A 22,193-nucleotide genomic window follows, 5' to 3' on the forward strand; every position below is an offset into this window, starting at 1 on the left:
CTACATATGGACATCACCAAACAGTCAATATCAAAATCAAATTGATTACACACTTTGCAAGCAAAGGTGAAGAAGTTGTATACAGTCAGTTAAAACAAGACCTGGAGCTGACTGTGACTGAGATCATGAGCTTCTTATTGCAAAATTCAGACTTAAATTGAAGAAAGAAGGGAAAACCATCACACTATGTAGGTATGACCTAAATAATATCCCTTATGAATATGAAATAGAAGTCATAAATAGATGTAAGGGATTAGATCTGGTAGAAGAACTGAAGAATTATGGGCAGAGGTTCACAATATTGTCCAGGAGGCAGCAAAAAAAAAAATTTTTTTCAAAGTAAAAGAAAGCCAAATGGTTGTCTGATGAGGCTTTACAGATACCTGAGGAAGGAAGGAAAGGGAAGGAGAAAAGGGAAAGATATACCCAATTTAATGCAAAATAGCAAGGAGAGATAAGAAGGTCTTCTTAAACGTGCAATGTGAAGAAATAGAAGGAAACAATAAACAGAAGAAATACAAAGATATCTTCAAGAAAATTAGAGATATCAAGATTTCATGCAAAGAGGGACATGATAAAAAACAAAAATGTAGGGACTTAACAGAAGAGAATTAAGAAGAGGGAGCAAGAATATACAAAGGAACTATACAAGGAAGATCTTAATGCCACTGATAATCACAATGATTTGATTACTGATCTTGAACCACACATCTTGGAGAATGAAGTCAAGTGGGCCTTAGGAAGCTAGTGGAGGTAATGGAATTTCAGATGAGCTGTTTAAAGTCCTAAGAGATGATGTTAAAGTGTTGCACTCAATGCTAGTAAATTTGGAACATGCAATGATTTATGTTCCAATCCTAAAGAAAGGTAATGCAAAAGAATGTTCAACTTTGAAATTCAAAATTATGTGGAAGTAAATGTTGAAAATTGAAAGTGAATTAAAAAAATTTGAATGTTCAAATTACTGAACGATTGCGCTCATTTCACATACCATCAAGGTTATGTTCAAGATTCTGCTAGCTAGGCTTCAGCAACATATGAACCAAGAATTGCCAAAGAGTAAGTTGGATTTTGAAGAATCAGAGGAACTAGAGACCAAATTATCAACATTCATTAGATAAAGGAAATAGCAAGGGATTTGAAGAAAAGAAAATTCTACTTCATTGACTACACTAAAACCTTTGTGTGGATCACAACAAAATGGGCAAGTTCTCAAAAAGATGGGAATACTAGATTATCTTACTTGCCTCTTGAGGAACATGCATGTGGTCCAAGAAGTAGCAGAACTGGACATGGAACAACTGGTTGATTTAAGACAGTAAAGGAGTATGACAAGGCTGTATATCATCACCTTATTTATTTAACTAATATGCAGAATCCCTACCATCACCAGGCTGGATGAATCAAAAGCAGAAATTAAGGTTGCTGGGAGAAATAGCAATAATTTCATACATACAAACGATACCATTCTGATGGCAGAAAATAAAGAAGAATTAAGAAGACACTTGATATGGATGAAAGAGGATAGAATAAAATCTTAATGTTAAAGCTTGTTAAAAATTAGTATAAAAAAACCAATAACAAAACTAAGATTACGGCAACTGCTTTCAAAACTTCATGGCAAACATAAGGAGAAGAAATGGAAAGAGTGTCAAATTTTATATTCTTGGGCTCAAAAATCATTGCAGATAGTAATGGAAGCCTTGAAATTAAGACAACTGCTCTTTGGAAGAAAGCTATGGCAAATCTGAATAGCATACTAAAAACCAGAGATATCACTTTGTCAACAAAGGGCCATATAGTCAAAGCAATGGTTTTTTTCTAGTAGCAATGTATAGCAGTGAGAATTGGACTCTAAGGAAAGCTGAGTACCACAGAATCGATGCTTTGAAATTGTAGAGCTATCAAATCAGTCAATACTTAAAGAAATTAATTCAGACTATTCTTTGAAAGGTCAAATACTGATGCTGAAGCTTTAATACTTTGCTCAAATAATAAGAAGACAGGAATCATTGGAAAAGACCATGATATCAGGAAAGATTGAAGGCAAATGGAGAAGGGGGCAGCAGAGGATAAGATAGACAAATACTGTCATGGAAGCAACAAACATGAGCTTAGACAGACTTTGGGAGATAGTGGAGGACAGAAGGGCCTGATGTGCTATGGTTCATGTGGTCAGGAAGAGTCAGAAATGACTGAAGGATTGAACAACTACAGGCAACTTCCACAGGCAGCAGACCAATCCCATTGCCTACAGAGTAATTCTATCACCTGGCTCAAATCTCATGCCTTGACTGTGGTTAAAGGAATTTCAGAATGGGAAGTCCAAACTATGTAATTTCAATTCTGACTATGTCACCAATAACCAGTCAGAAGAAGACACATTTATGTTGCTCAAGATTTTGCTTTGTCATCATGCTAGTTGCTTTAGAAAGAAAGACTCAAAGTCTTTGGTCATCAAGAGAAGCCACTTGCTCCTAGCACATATTAGGACCTTAATAAGTGCTTGTTGGTTGATTCATATTCATGCATTGTTGCAAGAAAAGGGGAAAATGACATTGTCTACCTATATTTTTAAATACAAAATAATTCACTACTCGATGCATAGTTTAAAGTAGAAGACACACACATCTATATCTATACCTATCTATCCATCTATCCATCCATCCATCCATCCATCCATCCATCCATCCGTCCATCCATCCGTCCGTCCGTCCGTCCGTCCGTCTGTCTGTCTGTCTGTCTATCTATCTGTCTATCTATCTATCTATCTATCCATCTATTTCTCTCTCTCTCTCTTTCTGTCTTTCTGTCTGTCTAATTTCACTAGACAATTCACTATTCACTACACAATTCACTTCTCTTGTTCTTTCTAGGTCTTATCTATCAAGTCTTTCAAATACTATATCTCTTTGTTTAGGAACTCTGTCCTTTCTTTCAAAGCTTCATTTTTTTTCTGCTCTAGCTCTGGGTACTCCCTTGATACCCTCCTGTTTCTGTCCTCTCCTTTTCCAGTAACAAATAGAAGTTGTCTTGTTGTGTTCTATTTTCTTTACTTTCTTGATTATCCATTTCTCTCCTGTCATTTCACTGTTACCACCTTGTCCTCAGTAGGGTGTTCATGAGATTTGGCAGAAAGAAAAAGGAAATCTGTGTGTAGCTGGCTTATAGTGGGGACCTTCTGCAAATGGAAGAGGAGAAACTGCTGAGGAGAAACTCCTGTAGGTTTCTGGGCGCATGTATATTCTATTACATATGGGGAGCTTTTTCCTCTTTTGAGTTGTACATGTTGGAACTTTTATTAACTGTCTCCTAATATATTCACTCCTTTGGCCAATTCAGAACCAAAGAATGGTATGGAGTGGCGAGCTGAGCATCTGGAGAAAATATGAGAAGAGGAAAATATACTAAAGGAAGGGGAATGGGGCTACTTGATGATGATGATTTTATATTGTACTTTAAGACTTGCAAACCACTGTATATTATCTCATTTGATTAGTTTTAAGTGGAGGTTAAGGGAGATAACCAGTCAGATTAACTATAACAGGTGGATTTTTGTTGTTGGAAGCTAGGTCTAGGGATTCAAATAGATAAAATGTGTTTTATAAAGTGTCTAATAGCTTGCTTAGTGAGATGGCAATATTCAGATCATCCGTACCCAAATTCCTTCATATCCATTTTCTCCATCAATCGATCTAGGTCTGAGGAGCATCTTCATGTCTGTTGCCTGTTGTACTGGCCCACTTGCTACAGCTTCCCAAATAGAGGAAAGTGCTACAGCCTAATCAATGAAGAACTCATGAGATTTGAAATACTTGGTCATTTCCAGGTAGACATCCCAGAGTCTCAGACTTTTCTCAGTCCCCAAACCTCACACCAAAGCTCTCAGTAACATCTTGATAGACTAGAAACTTTTCTTTGTCATTCAGCTGGGCTTTTACTGACTTTAGGGCTCTAGATGAATTGAAGGCAATTCTGTTGGGTACATCAATGCTGCCATTTGAAAAGCACCAAGACCCAAGTTTTCTCATTAGTATTGCAAATACTGAGAGAGTTAGTGTTCACGTGAGTAGTAGCATATGAATACCTACATAACTGTTTTCTTTTAAATCTAAACTATTTTAGTGGATTTTTCCCCTTCAAGGACACAATTTCCATACCTGATGCATTCATCCCTGTTATAAATTTTAATCATATTTTAAAGTTTAATTATACTTTAGTGGAAATATAAACTGAATAATGAGTGATCCTATGAGGGGAAAAAACCTTAAAGCAGGAAAAGAGACAATCATTTTCCACAGTCCTCTCTTTAAGTCATTTCCTTTTCTACCTGAATCAATTGTGCTCAGAGGATGTTAATATGACATATAACCAATACACTGAAAATTGGTAACTGGCACCTAGAATAACTCTTTGGGTTTATAGGACATAAAGCTTTAAAAAAAAGAATGCATTCTTTCAATATTCTATACATTTCAGTCTATTACGGGCACTTCTATGATAAATCACTTTTATCTCTCACTATAAGATTTACAAAGCAAGCACTTTCCTCACAACAACACTAAGAGGTAAATAATACATTAAAAGCATTTCTATTTTATAAATGAGGAAACTGAGTCTTAGAGGGGTTAAGAAACTTGAACAAGAGAACAAAAACATAGGTGAGAAGTCCCAGAACCAGAACTAATACCCAGATCTTTTCACTTCCAAATCAGGGCTTATTTTTCTCTCTCTCTCTTTTTTTTTTGGACACCATTTTATCTCTTTAGAGATAGGAGATGATGCAGCTCTCATAATAAGTTATCTTATTTTCCTTTTTTTTACATTTTAGAAAGTTGACATCTTTTGTCTTTTTATATTATGATCATTGCCCTATATCACCCCCCACACACAGTTAAACAAAGTCAACCAACAAACTTCTTCGGACAAAATATGAAATATTTTCTTCTCACAGCCCTTCATCTCAGAACAAGGGAGGGGGAGGGAATGGGGTTATCTATCCTCTGTTCTCTGGAACCAGAAAGGACACAACTGACTTGGCAGAATAATTAGAACTTTAAAAGAAAGAGAATCTGATTTCTAATCTAATGACAGATTTGAATCCCTCCTGTAATTTAAAAAAACTTCCTTGACCTTGGGCAACTCCATACAACTGGGGTCTCAGATTTCTCACTTGTGAAGTGACAGGGCTGGATGAAATGATCTCTAAGGTCTTTTTCAGCTCTAAATTTATGGTCCTAAGAGGTGAATGAGAAACCAAATAAACAAAGTCAGACATAGCAAAACTTCAGACTGACCTGCAAGGGTATACGAAACAAAAACCATTTTCTTTGCAATGCTTGTCAATTTCAGTTGGTTATAAATTGTTAAATGCTAAGGATTTTATGTAAGATTTCTCTCCTTCTTTTTTGTATGTTTGATTATTTTTGTTGGTGGTCTCTCATTTTAAAACTTTATTTTTAAAAGATAGGGAGCAGCATTTTGAAAAAAAAAATCCTTAATCAGTTCTGCCAAATTGAGCTTATCAAATGGAAATCACTATCATCAGGGTCCCTAATTTCCTTTTTAAAAGATGCGTGTGACTTATTCTGGAGAATCAAGTTTGTGACATATAAGATGGAGAAAGGGAAGAGGTAATTCTTTGTCTCATACATGCTACATCAAAAAGGTGAATTTCTAAGCCAGTCAGACAAAGAAAGACCAATTATTTTACCAGAAAACTACCGAATTGTTTTCATTGGAAGGACTTCCAGAAGGTATCTAGACTATCTTTTACAAGACAAGGAATCCGTGACTAAACCATTCCATACAGATTATTTTCTTTTTTATTGTCAAAGAACTTCAGAAAAGTGGCTTCTGCAAGTCCTATTGTAGCCTTCTCTGCCCCATCCCCAAATGCTAAGTTGCTTCTAGGGAACTGATCCTTTTTTTTGTAACTCTTGTAGCAGTTACTTCATCTTTTTCACCTGTCAAAGCTCAGTGACATCAGTCCTTATATTTCAAATAGGCAATTGTAGGGTTTTCTGTACTTTTATGTAAAAATAATCTAGAACTCTTTCTGCACCTTGGAAGTATTGCTTTTTGTGGAACTTAAAAATAGTCATAGATATTCATGGATGAAAAGTTTAAAATATTCCCTTCAGTTGGACATTTTATAGAATATTGGAAAGTCAGAATGTTAACCAGATTGATTAAATGCCCACAGATATAGCAACATTCAACCTACCATATTTATTTGTATATTTCCCTCTTTACTGCCTCCATTATACACATTTTGAGAAGAAATTCAAGAAAGATATTTTCTTTGAACGATGCTACTAGCCAAACTGGTCTTCTCTCTGTTCTTTACATGTTTAAATGATAGATATGCCTTCTCCATAACTAGAATGCTGTGCTTTACCTCCATCATGGTGAATTCTTTACTTTCTGAAAAACTCAGTTCAAGTATGAAGCTTGAACTACAGTAACCCATTTTTGATCCCTTTAACTGTCCTCTCTCTCTAGTTGTGTTGTATGTATTCTTGTCATATATTCCATATATGTTGTCTTCATTAGCTCCTTAATAGTGGATATTGCTTCCTGTTTTTAAGCCATTTGTGTGCCCAAAAGCCTGGCATAGTGCCTGGCGCATAATAGGTGCTTAAAAATGTTTACTGAATGAATCTATATTTTTTAACCTTCCTCTCCTTTTCATGCTCCTGCTCACAAAATTACCGCACCAATCCATTACCATATTATCTCATTATGACACTGATTACTCTTTTTCTTGAAATATTTCATGAACTTCATATTTAGCTTCCCTGTCTTAAATTTTTTTCCTTTCCAATCCATCCTCCACAAAGACATGAAACTGATATTCCTAAAGTATTGGTTTGGATATATCATTCTTCTCCTTAAGATGTTTCAGTAGCTCCTTGTCTCTAAATAAAACAAAAGTTTCCTTGCTTGAAATTTAAAGCCCTTCACAATTTGACTCCAACTTCTCTTTCTAGACTAATTTCCCATTACTCTTCCTCCCTGCTTCAGACTTCCTGCCAAACTGACCTATTTGCTATTGTCTATGCATGTTATTCCATCTCCCATGTCCATGTCTTTGAGTGAGATCTTCCTAATACTTGAAATGCACTCTTTTTATCTTTTTATCTTTAATCAATCATTCAACATTTATTAAATGTCTGTTAGGCACTGTATCAAGTATGCTACGAACAAGAGATAAAATAATCCCTTTTCTTAAGAAGCTTATAATCTAATGAGAGGGACAACATAGAAACAAATATATACAAAGCAAGCTATATACAGGATAACTGTGTGTTTGCCCTTTGTTGCCGAAGAAGACCATGCCATCAGAAAAATAATGACATGACTTGCTCTTGATTTTGTTTTTGTTTTTTTTTTGAGTGAGGGAGGGCTCCAGAATAACTAGAAAATAATTAAAGGGAAGGCATCAGAATTAAGAGTGCCTGGGAAAGACTTCTTGTAAAAGACAGGATTTTAGTTGGGACACAGAGGAAGCTAGGGAAGTCAGTGATACATTGGTCAAGCCAAGTGATACATTCAACATGACACTTTTCTAGATACCTCTTGTTGGTAGGCAACCCTACCTCACTGAAATTGTATTGACTTATCTGAGTACAAGGGATTGCAGTTCCAGAGCTGGAAGCGACCCTAGGGGGCACTTAGTCCAACCCCTTTATAAATCTGAGAAAGGTGAGACCCGCAGAGGTCAAGTGACTTGTACAAAGTCACACAGCTGGTAAGCATCAGGATGGGATGTTGTTTCCCCCAGTAAGATGTAAATTCCTTGAGGGCAAGGGCTGTTTTGTTTTTGTTTTTGTCTTTGATTCTTCCAATTTAAAGAGTAGTTCTGAATGGTTCCATGTTAATTTGGAAGTAGTGGAATGTCTCAGGAATAAGAGCTTGGCCTTGTAATGTTTAGCATTCTCACCAGTGATGAAGCAGAGATATTATGCTTATTTAAATTGCTGATAACACAAAGCAAAAGGGTTATAAAATACATTAGACTATGATATCTGGAACTATCCTGACAGGTTAGAATATTTCATCAAACCAAATGAGATGAAACTTAATAGGGGCAAAGCCTTGGACCTGAAAAAAACGAATAGTAAAAAATGAATAGTAAAAGTTTAAGACGTGGACAGTATGGCTGGACAGAAGAGTAATGGAGCAGAACTCCATTTCTGCCTTCCTCATGTCTTATAAGAGGAGAAAAGGATAAGAATATGTAATTAATATGATAATTGGATATAAAAGGAATGAATTCTAAAGCTACTTATAGCTTATATATATATATACAGCTTATATATATGTAATATATATGATATACATGTAAATATATATATAATAAATCCTTGATTCTTTGAGGAATTCTAGGCCATTTTCACCCTTTCATGCATAAAACAAGTGAAAGACAAGCCTTTCTATAATTTTCACAAGGATTCACCTAAGCTGAGATATACTTTAGTGTATCTGACATCTCAAACCTCTTCTGACAATTCAAAGCAAATTTCCCTCATCCATTCTCCTCCCTTTGAGCATCCTTGTTTTCGGGAGATAGTGTGGCATGACATGTAGAACAAAATGATTCCCTGGTCAGTTCTGAGGAGCTGGGCTGATTAAATAGGACTTGACAATTGTCGCAGCCTGATGAAGACGATGTTGGGGAAGAATCTGTCACCTGTATGACGCACCAGAAATAGAGGCTTCCCTTTTGAAAACTCATCTGATTCCCTTGTCATCTACACTTGTCGTGCCCTCAGGCACAAATATTTTGAAATCCGTACCCTCTGTTACGCTGTGATTCAAATAGTCGCAACTTGAGTAGGAGGATAAAGTATAGAACCTGTCTGGCATAATATTGTTGAGGCTTTGGAAAGTAAAACAAATCTGTTTCAGTGACAGCTATTCTTATTGATAAATAACCCATTTCCAGTGTCAAAGATCACAATTCGACAGTCTGAAGGGTTCTTGGTGGTCTTTTAGTCCAACCCACACCTCAAAATAATACATGCTATATCATCTCTTGTTATATTGTCATCTAGCCTTTGCTTGAAGAACTCTTCAGGCTGCCCACTGGATTTTTAGACAGCTCTGCTTTTTAACTAAAAGGTTTTTTTTTTTTTAATGAAGAAAATTTGTTTTCTCTACCTCCTACCTCCCACTTTTTATTAAAAAAAGAGAAAAAAACTGAACCATTTAACAAATATCCATAGTCAAGAAAAATTAATTCCTTCATTGGCCATGTCCAAAAAATATATGCCTATGATCTATCACATCTCTGTTAGGAGGCAAGTAGCTTGTTTCATCATGGGTCCTTTGGAATTCTGTCTAGTCAGTCTTGATCAGAATTCTAAGTCTGTCAAAGTTGTTATTTTATAAATTGTTCTCTTAGTTCCATTCATTTCTTTTTGCATCAGTTCAGTCTTTCTCTGAAACTGTCCCTTTCCTCATTTACAGAGTGAAATAGTATTATTCCATTATATTCATACATCATGATTTGTTCAGCTATTCCCCAACTGATGGATACCCCCTTAGTTTCCAAATGTTTTCCCACCATTCGCTGTAATTATTTTTCTGCATAGAAGTTCTTTTCCTTTTTCTTTAATCTTTGTGGTAATATAGACCTAGAAGTGGTATGGTGAGGTGAAAGAGTAAGGACAATTTAGTAATCTTTTGGACATGGTTCCAAATTGCTTTTCTGAATGAATATCTCCACTAATAGCACATTAAGGTAACTGTTTTCCCATAGTTTCTCCAACATTTGACACGTTACTTTTTTGTCATTTTTTCCAATCTGACCTGGAAACTATCTGTGAGTCCAAAGCTGTTTGATCTAGGCCTAAGTCAAATTATTATACTCCTGGTATGTACTTTTCAATCTCCTGACCTAGATTTGTATCTGGGGTGTGTACCTTTTAGAGTTCCAGTAGACTATTCCTGACCTTGATCATCATTAGATAGCTGGAAAGGTCTATAAGTTCAGGATGATAGAACTCCATCTTTCTTTGGTCTGTTTGCTGCCCTGATTGTGAATATGAGACCCCCACTCCTGGGTCAGAGTCTTACAGTAGCTGCTCATTTCTCTTCTTGTTCTTTGTCCATCAGATCTACGATTACTCCTTGTCCTGATCTCCCAGAGCTAGCTGTAGGTCCCCTCTTCAGTATTCACTGGATCTGTGACCCAGATCTGGGATATGAGAGACAGAACTAATCCATTTGCATAGGTTCCTGCTACCTGCCCCATCTCAGGCCTCTCCCTGATAGACCTCTTCTTATCCGAGTGCATAGCAGCAGTCTCTTATTTAGTGTCCATATGCTGGAAGACTCTGCACAGTTCCCTTTTAAGTAGATTCTGTCTCTAGCGTCTGCATACTTCTGCCTCTTTATGCTCTCTGAGATGGAAAAATGACTTGAAATGTTTTGTTGTATTACTTGATCTGGAATCAGTTTTGTATGTTTTTTTAGGTGTTTGTGAGATTAGTTGTGGGGAAGCAGCTGAGTTGAACTGTTTTCTCCTACCCCATTATCTTGACTGGTTTCCCTCAGATAACTTAATTGTTAGGAAGCTTTCTCTTTTTTTGCTCTCCCTGATTTAGATATCAGAGTCATATTTATGTCACAGAAATAATGTGGTAGGACTCCTTTATTTTTTAAAAATAGTTTATATAGATCGAAATTCATTGTTCTTTAAATGTTTGGTAGAATTCACTTGTAAATCCACCTGCTTCTGGGGATATAGGGAGTTCATATATGGCTTGTTCATTTTCTTTTTCTAAGATAGAATTATTTAAGTATTCTACTTAATCTGGATATTTTTGGTAACATTTATCTATTTCACTTAGATTATTAGTTTTATTAGCTTATAACTGAACACAACAACACTACTAATTGCTTTAATTTCATCTTTATTGATGGTGCATTCATCTTTTTAATTTTTGACACTGGCATTTTGATTTTCTTAGTTCTTTCCATTTAAAATCAACTTAACCAATGGTTTGTTTATTTTTTACCATAACTTCTAGTTTTATCGATTAGTTCAATGATTTTTTGCCTTCAATTTTACCAGTCTCTACTTTGATTTCCAGGATTTCTATTTTCGTATGTAGTTGCAGAATTTTCATTTGTTCTTTTATCTAGTTTTTTTTAGTTGAATGCCCAATTCACTGATCTGCTTTTTTTCTTTTTTTAATTAGTGTACATGTTTAGAGATATAAGATTTCACCTAAGTACTGCTTTGGCTGCATCCCAAAAATTTTGGTATGTAGTCTTGTTATTACCTTTAATGAAATTATTGATTGTTCCTATGATTTGTTCTTTAAATCACTTATTCTTTAGGATTAGATTACTTAGTTTCCAATGATTTTTTATTCTATATTTCCACAACTTTTTACCAAATGTAATTTTTATTGAATTATGATCTGAAAGGATGCTTTGGATATTTCTTCTTTTCTGAATTTGACTGTGAGGTTTTTATGCCCTAATCATGGTCAGTTTTTTTTTAAGTGTCATGCAGCTGAAAAAAAGGTATACTTCCTACTTCCATTCAAATTTCTCTAGATGTTTATCATATCTAATATTAAAAAAATCTATTCATCTCAATTTCTTTGTTATTTATTTTGTAGTTAGATTTATTTAGTTTGGAGAGGGGAAAATTGAGGTCCCCCACTAGTATAGTTTTATTCTCTACATCCTCCTGCAGCTCATTTAACTTCTCTTTAAGAATTTGAATGTTATGAAATTTGGTGCATACTGTTTAGTATTGGTATTATTTCAATGTCTCTGTTCCCTTTTGGTAAAATATAGTTTCCCAGATTACTTCTCTTAATTAGGTCTACATTTGCTTTTGCTTTGTCTGACATCATGATTGCTATTGCTGTCTTTTTTATTTCAACTGAAGCGTAATAGATTCTTCCCAATTCCCTTATTTTAACTTTGTGTGTTTCTGTTTCAAGTGTGTTTCTTGTAAAAAACATATTGTTGGATTCTGGTTTTAGATCCATTCAGCTATATGGTTTCATTTTATGGGTGAGCTTATCCCATTCACATTTACAGTCATGATTACAAAGTTTGTATTTCCTTTTATCTTATTCTATTTCTTTTTCTCTTTTTACTCTCTGCTTCCTCAAAAAGTCTGTTTTGCTTCTTACTGATGCTTTCCTTAATCTTCCTTTCCTTTTATTTTATTTATTTATTTATTTATCTTTTTGCTCTCCTACTTCCCTTTTGGGTAATATAGATTTCTATATTCAACTGGTGTCTGTATGCATGTATAAATATTCTTCCCTTTTTGTATTGTCTCTCACTCTGATGAGAGTGAGGTTCAAGTGTTGTTCTCTATCTCACCCCTCATTTTTCCCTCCACTGAAAAAAATCTTCCTTATATGTCTCTTTTATGTGAGAGAACTTCCTCCATTCTACACTCTATGTAGACTATTTTTAACTGACCTAATAATGATAAAGTTCCTAGAAGTTACATGTATCAGCTTCCCATATTGAAATGCGAATAGTTTAATCTTATTAAGTCCCTTTTGATTTCTCTTATACCTCTCTTGAGTCTTATGTTTAAATGTCAAATTTTCTACTCTGACCTTTCCATCAGGAATGCTTGAAAGTCTTCTATTTCATTAAATATCCATTTTTTTCTTCTAGAGGATTATACTCAACTTTTCTGGGTATTCTTGGTTGTAATCTTAGTGCCTTTGCCTCCTGAGATATCATATTCAAGCCCTCAACTTCTTTAATGTGTAATCTCCTAAATCTAATGTGATACTTACTATGCCTGTATGATTTTTGATTTGTTTCTTTATGACTGTTTGCAACACTTTTTCCTTGAACTAAGAGTTCTGGAATTGGCTATAATAATCCTAGAAGTTTTCATTTAGGCATCAGTAAAACATGCATGTTTCTTTTGTTCTTCAGTTAATCTATCATATCCTTCATTCTATTTTACCAGGGACTTACCAATTGTTGCTTTGGTTCAAGGGATGTATCATTTTCCTCAGTATCTATGTTTGCTATAGATTCATGTAAAGTGGAAACTCTACTTTATCCTGTTTTAGATATATTTTGAATATATCATTTCCATTTAATTATGCTAGCTTTTTCTGCATGTCCAATTCTGTGAGAAGCTGGGGTACTCATTACCAGGTCATAATCAGGATACCAGGCCTTAATATTACCTTATGGTCCAAAGTCAGTTTTTCAGTCTCTACCAAAGCCCAATATGTAGCTAACAACTGCTTTTCAAAAGGGGTATATTGAATTCCAGATGAAAGGAGTGTCCTAGACCAAAATCTTAAGGGCACATTTCAGTTTTGTTGTTTTTGCCATAAACTCCAGTTTGCATGTTCATCTTGAAAAGTCACTTGTAATTCCACTGGGCCACTTTGCATAGGCCATGAATCTAGGGTCATTTGAATAATGGTCTTTGCTTCTTCAAAAGTTATACTCTGTTCAAGTCCCCAGTCAAATTCATACTTTTTTCCAGTGTTTTTACATAAGCGTTTCAAAATTTGTTGTAGATGCAGTATGTGATATTGCCAATATCCAAATAATCCTATAAACTTTTGGGACTTTTTCTTTTTGGTGAGGATAGGAAAATCTTGAATCTTTTGTCAGGCTTGCAGAAGAATCTCTCATAGCCCCTTAGTCCATTGTATACCTCAACATTTTATGGTTCAAGCTGGCCCTTGAATCTTTGCAGGATTAGTTTCCCATCCTTTGCTTTCCATATACTCAATGAAAAGAGTCAAACTCTTCTCTACTTCTTTTACATTTTTTTCCTGTATCATAATATCATCTATGTAATGAGGAAGCTATACACAAGGTAGCTCTAATTTATCCAAATGTTCAGCCACAATTCTATGACAAATGGTGGGGCTATGCAGTTATCCCTGTAGCAAGCAAGGAAAAGTATATTGTTGGCCCTGCTAAGTGAAAGCAAATTGGTCCCATTGTTTAGAATCTATTGGGGTAGTAAAGAAAGCATTGGCTAAATCAATAACTTTGTACCAAGTACAATTATATTTCTGAATCCTTTCTGTTAAGTAATGGTTTCTGGAACAGCAGCATATAAGGGAGAAGTAACCTTATTCAATTGTTTACAATCCACTGTCATCCTCCATGTCCCATCTGACTTTCATACTGGCCAGACAGGATTATTCCATTGAGTGGTTATAGGGACTAACACTCTTGCCTCAACATATTGCTTTATAGTATTGATAATTTCATCTTGCCCACCTGGCTCATGATACTGTTTTAAAGTAATTACTACAGAAGGTTCAGGTAAAGTGATTGGGTCCATTTTTTAATTTTACCCACCAAAACTGTATTAATTCCTATCTTCCTTACTTCAAATTGATGTCTCCCTTCATGTAAGTTTAAAATCATATCTCTTGTAATATGTATGTCAATGATGTATTCAGGAATGGGTACAATTACTATGGTATATTCTTTCTTAGGTAATTGACTTGTCTGACTGATATTTCAGCCCCTTCCAATCCTGTGATGGTGATAGGACGTGCATATTTAAACTTATCAAGGTTTCCACACATAAGGGAGGCTTCTGCCCCAGCATCTATTAATGCCACAGTTACAGTATTTGATCCATTTTTCCAATATATGGCTAGATTGATATGGGGTCTGCAATCCCATCTGTGTATTTCTTTAATTTGAGCTGGGCCTCAGCCAATTTTCTATTCTCCTTGGAGGTGTGAAAAACTTGGATACAAGGGTTAAGGATATCTGTTGGGGGGCAGTTCTTACTTCTTTATTTTGTCTAATATCAAGTCCATTTTCTCAGTACATTTTGTATAGTTCATTTGTTGGAATACCATCTATGTTTCCAAAATCTACCCCTGCTCTCAATGGAGCCACAACAATTCTCTCCTTAAATCTATTCTGATTTTGAATCCACTGGCTATTTACTCTTCTCTCTTGAAGAAATTTATCTTTTCCCCAATCCCCTAAATCCCTTAACTGTGAAATCTTGTTCAGCACCTCTGAAAGAGGATGCCCTATTTCCCCAATTTGTAGAGTCAGAGCTAGTCTCTTGTAAACAAGAGGAGATGTCTTCACTATTGTATTCTTATGGGAAACTGCTAAGGGGGTATCATAGTGTGCATCTGCATTACTGACGATTGTGACAGTCTACATTACCTCCTCCTTTAACTTTCTTATACAGTCCCTAAGTAAATACCATGGGCTATCTCTACTAGGCCACATAGAGTCAGCAGGATACTGCTCATTACATCTATCTGCTGCAAAAGCTAGCAAATTAGTTGTATTGTTACCACCTTGCATATTGTAATCTCTAAAAGCTTGCTGTATAAAAATATTCTGACTAATATCTATAAATTTCAAGCAATCCGTACCATCTATAGATGCCCCTTTGGCCCCTTCATCACTGATTATCACCCTCCAAGATATTAATGATTTTCCCATCCTTTGGGTGAACCGACTCAAAATATCTGTGACATCTTGCTGAGTAAAATCCTCAATTATCTCCCTAACCACTGTGTTGCCCCCCTGAATCTCCTGTTTCTGCCATATTATGACTTGTGCTTCTGCCTGAGAAGCTTGGTCCTTTAACGTTGTTTCATTTTCCAACTCTTTCTTCATTACATTTTCCTCCCATTCACTCTTCTCTCAGTTGTTGCTGTGACCACTAGGCTGGGTCTGTACAAAGGTCATATGCACACTTCTTTTGCCAGTCTTCTGCTTATTCTTCTGAGTTAAATGAATAGCCTTTTCTTCTGCCTGGGATCCCCAGCTTCCTCTTTTAAAGGAGAACTCAAACATTGAGAATTCCCATGGAAACTAGCTAGCTCTTTTTCCATCTGAATTCTTTTCCTTCAGCTTTTACATCTCTGCTTTTACACAAAATATGCTAACTTATTAACAAAATCCAGCCTCTCTTACACAACCCTGCCAGCTCTTTCCCTGGTTTTATTGGTATTCCTTTCAAACACCTTTCCAAATCTCTAGGTTCCTCTTCTATAACCTAGATTCCCAGTTTTCACAGGGTCCAGTGCTTTTAGCCCATTTCCTTGCTGGGGAGGAATAGAGTAAATCCTCCCACCTGGGATATCTGTTTCTTCCTCTAAAACCTTTCTACTTCCAAATAGAGATTTTGTACCCTGTGATCCTGTTTGTGATGCCAATGTATTGCCATGGCAATATTCACAGCACCAAGGAAAACTATGAATATGCCATTATTGTTCTAAATTGCAAAGTATAACAGACTCTCCATATAGAAGGCAGAAGAAAAGCATTTATTCAGACACCAGAAAGCCAAATTCCAATACCACAAATCCAAATCTGTCATAGTGGCAGTCAATACACGTTAGCATTTTAGGGAGCAAAGCCTCTCCTCATCCACTTCGGGGCCTTCCCACAAACAAACACTCAACACACTAGATATGCCTGCCTGTGTCCTCTGTCCTTTGCTCCTAACTACTCTCACCAGCTTCCTCCCAGTTCTGCTTCACCCTTCTTGTTCCACCTATTTAGCAAGTTCCTCCCACCGCATTTGATCTAATATATTCTGGATGGCACAGTTTAAGATGTGTTTTAACTAGGGCTTAGTACAGGGGAACTATCACATTCTTATTTCTAGAAGCTTTGACTCTTAAAGTATCCCAAGCAGGCTTTTTTGGCTGCCATACCAAGCAAGATTCATATTGAACCTGTGGTTCTCTAAACCTCCAAAACCATATTCAGAGTATTAAGGGTTGATGTGGTTGTCTATTAATGCCTGTAAAAACTGTGATCTGATTATGTTTCTCCCATTCTGAAATCGTGAAATTGATTTTCCTTAATCCAAGCATAAGACTTTACATGTGTTTCTAATGAATTCCATCTTATTAGATTCAGTCCAGTGCTCAAGCTTGTCAAGATCTTTTTGGATTATGGTGTTGCCTCCAGGGTATTAGCTATCATTTCCCCTCACTCCTGCTCCAATTGTGTCATTTGCAAAACTGATGAACATACCATCTATGTCTTTGTCCAAGTCATAATTAAAAATGTAAATACCATGGATCACTGGGATACTATTTTAGGAATCTCCTGCCATATTGATCTCATTGATAATCTACTTTCACCTTTATTTCACTATAGATATGAAGACACTTATGCTTTTTACCCTGCATCTGCCTTATTCAAACTTTATTATATAGGCTTATACTCTATTTTGCCAAATGAGTGTCATTTACCTCAGAACACATTTACAAGCACTCTGGTAGACTCTTTGTGTCATGTCTAGCTTTGAGGGAATACATCGGTTCTACTACAAATTCAAATAATGTTGCTGAGCATTACTCTTGAATACTTAGAATACTATTTAAATGCACATTTTTGTGTATCTATCATCTATCTATTTACCTATCTATTTACATATGTATTTAGCTATATGAATATAGATCCAACAGCTACACTTAATGATTAATTATTCTCTTTGCCCCTGACAAAATATAAAGACACTCCTTGGATATGTGTGATGGGGAATACTCATATGGCAGTGGTGATCACGAATGGATAACATAGGAGTATGACATTCCTTTGATGTATCTGTGAGACAGAGTGTTTTAGTGTTTATTTATATATATCTCCAAGTCCCAAGGCCCATCAATATGGGATTTTTCCCTCAGTGGTGAAGGAGAATGTTGTGTACTAGCATGAAGGGTGAGGTGGAGTTGGCGAGGGTAGAAGAGAGGAGAGCTTGAGTTTGCTTCGGGTTGCTGAGTCTCTTTAGATTTTCTTTAATTCTCTTTGAACTTAAGACATTTCTGGCTTGTAGATTCGGGATAAAAGATGAAATATACCTACCCTATTTCAGGCTGCTGAATGGAAAGACTCTGGAAAACTGACATAAGAGGAGCTTACAGTCTCTAACATGTCCCTATCATCAACTTGCTACCTTAGAGGTGTTAGGGAACTTCTCCTCAGGTAAGATCTAGGACTTTCTCTCTTGGTTGAGATGAATGACCTTGCTCCCAATGGGAGAGCTCTTTCACTTTGTATTGTCTGGTGTATATTCAAATATGTTTGCTTTCTCTGATTTCCATTTTTTTTTTTGTAATTTAGCTGGGATAAATGGGTTTCTATGCTACTTTCTATGTGTATTGTGGGACTGGTATCTGGCAGGGAGTCAAGCCTTAGATATAAAGCTTGGAGTCCTCCTTCCCTGTGAGAATGGAACCTCAACCAGAAGTTCGATTGAAGTTTAAACCCATATCTCCTAAACTAACAACATTCAAGGCAGCTGATATAATTTTAACCTAGAACCATCTCTCTTTGAGGGGAGCAGAATGACCATGAGTCTGGCCCCTACCTTCTGGTTTTCCTCCTGGAAAGAATTAAAATCACCCTTGGGGAACGGTGGGAGGAAGAGGCTGGAATTATCTAGTCTACCTTTCTTTGAGTCAAATAATAACATTCCCATAATATATGTAGGGGACATCCCTGGTTTCATACACATACATATACACACATGTGTGTGCATGTATGTATGATATATCTATATTACACACACAGGCATGTACACATATGGAAAATATAGTATTTGGAAGGAAGCCCAAAATCCCATTTAGGTCTACTCTAGAGTTGCTAAATTCCTTTTAGTAAGACAATTACACAAAGCAAACTTCTTTCTTCATATTATTTAGTGAATTAAAAAAATAGTTATAGTGTTTTTGAAAAATATCCGAGTTTCTAATAGTCATCATCTCAATTGTGCTGGAAAGCCAATCAGAATTTTCTGTGAGAATGTTGAGATAGAAAGGGCTGCATTTGATCTTGCTCTCAATATTAGTACAGAAATACCAAAAATGTGAGCTATTATCATTACATTGGGCCTGTCACTTACTCTCATTTCAAAGCAGTTACTTTGCATTCACTGTAAGAGTGTATTCTCAGTAAAATAAATGCACTACCAAATGCCTTTCACCTTCCTCTATTGGAAATGTAGGATGATGCTAAAGTGAGGACTACAGACCCAATGAGGAATTTGAATCTAAGTTCCCTTTTATTAAACCTCAGCAATCAGTCAACACCTAAGCAGGAATTCAGTGATAAAAATGAACCAACCTGGATCTTTGGCAAGGTTAAAGCAAAGCAACTGGTTAATTAACTGACTTTTTCCACGCTGAAGTTAATTACTCTGGCACTGCAAAGCCATAGTCAGATTAGCATGAGCTGCTTGGTAAAAGCCCTGTGAGGAAAGAAGTCAGTCTGGCACTCAAAGCAAATGCCTGGCTGGCCTGCAAATTGGAATAGAGAGCACAACAGAGATCTGCTTCATGGCACTTCTCAGCACCCTTATTGAGTGATACTTTCTTGGGCAGTTTATCTTGGTCGATATGGAAATAGAAAAGCAAAGATGCCAAGAAACTTTTAGAGTGATTTCTGTTTTATGATAGTTATTACTAGAACAATATCCATTAATTTTTCTTATTCTTTAATGATGTGTTCAAGATGAAATTTAAGTGCTCAGGAAAGTACCTTTCACATATCTGCTAAGTCTTTTGCAGAGTAGAAGCATCTGGAATGCTTTCACCAAATAATTAATCAAAAGGGGCCATTACCATTAGTTATACTAATGATTGTTTGCATCATTAGCTTAAATCAACTAATAAAGAGTATCAATTTCCTTTTTCTTCTTTTATGAGTAATCATTTTTGTTCAACTAGGCACTAGCAGAAGCAAAGGTCTGGGTTTGTGATGAGCCACTAAGGATTTATTTGCTCCATTTACATTTCTTTCTCATCTAGGGAGCTACTACCATATTTCTTGTTCTTTAGGTTTACTGAGTAACCTGCCTAGAAAACAGAAAGGATAGGAATGAAAGAATAGAAAGCAATACATGTTGGAAAATTGGTATATGCAACGCATTCTTTTGAGGTTCTTGGAAATTGGTCTAGCTTATCAAGATAGATTTCTTAGAATGGCAGTAAAACCAAATTTCAGTCATTCATGTTAGATAGATTAAATGAATATAACCTCAGCTTTAACAACCTCTCCAACACAGGCTATGGATACTGTTACCATCTTTTTAAGAAGGAATAGACTCTTAGGGGTAGATAATATAACCATTGTCTGGAGTGAGTCAATTGTCAATGGCAATGAAAGACTGTGTAAAGAAAAGAGAGAAAGGTCTAGGAGAATAATCCTGAGAGACTGAGTTAACTGTCATCTTTCACCTTTGAGAGAGAATAAAGAGGCATTTTCAAAGAATTGACTTTAAATTTCATATGATAAAGAAAATGTGCTGTGGAGAAGATATTCAGCAGAAAATCCCTGAGAGAAGTGAACTGCCATCCTTGGAGACCTCAATAGTGGGATTATATTTCCTGTATCTGTGGAGAAGTCAGCAGTTGCAATTGACAGTGGTGACTCTGGCTACAATCTTTCTCATAGTTAATATCTTGATGAAATATTTGAAAATATTTTTGCATTCTGTAAACAATATCAATAAATTGAATAGCCAGCAATACTGATGTTTGTCTAAACTTATGAGACTGGCATTTGATACTAACAGCTATAGAATGAAAGTTTATATAAAAATATATTTATCTGGTTCATTTATAAGCTGGGGCAGGGGCATAGAAATAATTAATGAGAGAGATTATGCATTTTGTGTATTAATTTATTAGGATATGCCCCTCTCGCCTTAGAAGCTGTATAGAAAGTAATAAATGAGTCAGCAGGAGATAAGAATGGGGAAGGTTGGTGTGGCTGCCAGTTAGCACTTGTTCAACCTACCACATCCTACCTGGTAAACATGTGAGGCACTGTACCAAAAAAAGTGCTACATATGTGTGCTACATATATACATATATGAGTGTATATTTGTGTATATATATATATATGTATGTATTTGTGTATGTATGGCTAGATAGCTAGATAGATATGCCTATCTATCTACCTAGATATGCCTATCTATCTACCTAGATATCAATCTATCTAAATATCTATCTATCTATCTATCTATCTATCTATCTATCTATCTATCTATCCATCCATCCACACTCATTTTTCATTTAGTATTATGGTATAGTGAACAGAAAACTAAATTGGTAATCAGAAGACCTGAGAGCCAGTCTCAGCCCTACCACTTACTAGCATTATGAGTGAGGAAGGTAACTTACCTCTTAGGACCTCAGTTTTCACATCTGAAAAATGAGAATAATGTATTTGTATTGCAGATGATGAATGTATCTGGCAGAATTATTGAGAATGAAAACCCAAACATTTATTTAGTAGTTACTATGTCCAAGGCATTGTGTCCACTGCTAGGGATACAAGGATAAAAAATGAACTATTCTTTAGCCTCAAGGTATTTATAATCTCCTAAAAGAGATATAATTTGCATGTAAAAAGTATAACACAGGATAGAATAAGTTTGCACCATGGATGAACTCCAGATAGCGATTTAGGAAAACTTTGAAGAGGGAGATGTTATTTTTCACTTAGGGTGAGAGAGGAGTAGCCAGGGAAAGCTTCATTGTGAAAATGAGGAGGTAATGTGTTCAGCCTTGGGGCATGACATGTAGAAATATGTTGTTGGGGAAGAGGGCAGGGTGAGGTCAGGGAAAGGGCACATTCAATGGCCCCAATTCTTAAAATAGAACACAAAAGGGTTCCATGGACTAAAACTCTATAAAAATTTTAGTGTTATAGACAGGATATTGGGAAGGAATTTTATACTAATGGAAATTCCCAAATAGTTATGGGGCACATAATAATTCAAATAATTGAGTCTGTGTGGGGCACTTTATCATTGCCAATAGGATCTGGGCAACTTTGACCAGGTCAGTCCTTATAAATCTCTCAATGTGATTATGGTCTTCGTTACAAAGGTGAAGAATGTTAGGAAATGACAAGGGTCCATAGGTATTTAGTGAACCCAAAGAATAATATTTTGGGGGCTTTATCTTTCTTATCATAAAGTATATGTTGTTGCAAAAGTCTATTTCTGTAATATCAATATTACTATGGGGATAGCTTAGAATCAAAAAGTTACTCAAGAGGCAATGGAATTCAATTCAATGAATTTCAAACAAATATTTGTTAAATATCTACTATATACAAGGTACTGAGTATCAAAAGCAAAACAAAAAAGTTCTTGCCTTTAAGGAATTGACATTCTGCCACTGGGAGACAGCATGTACACGTTAAAT

This window comes from Notamacropus eugenii, chromosome 4 (assembly GCF_028372415.1).
Source record: "Notamacropus eugenii isolate mMacEug1 chromosome 4, mMacEug1.pri_v2, whole genome shotgun sequence".
NCBI lineage: Eukaryota > Metazoa > Chordata > Mammalia > Diprotodontia > Macropodidae > Notamacropus > Notamacropus eugenii.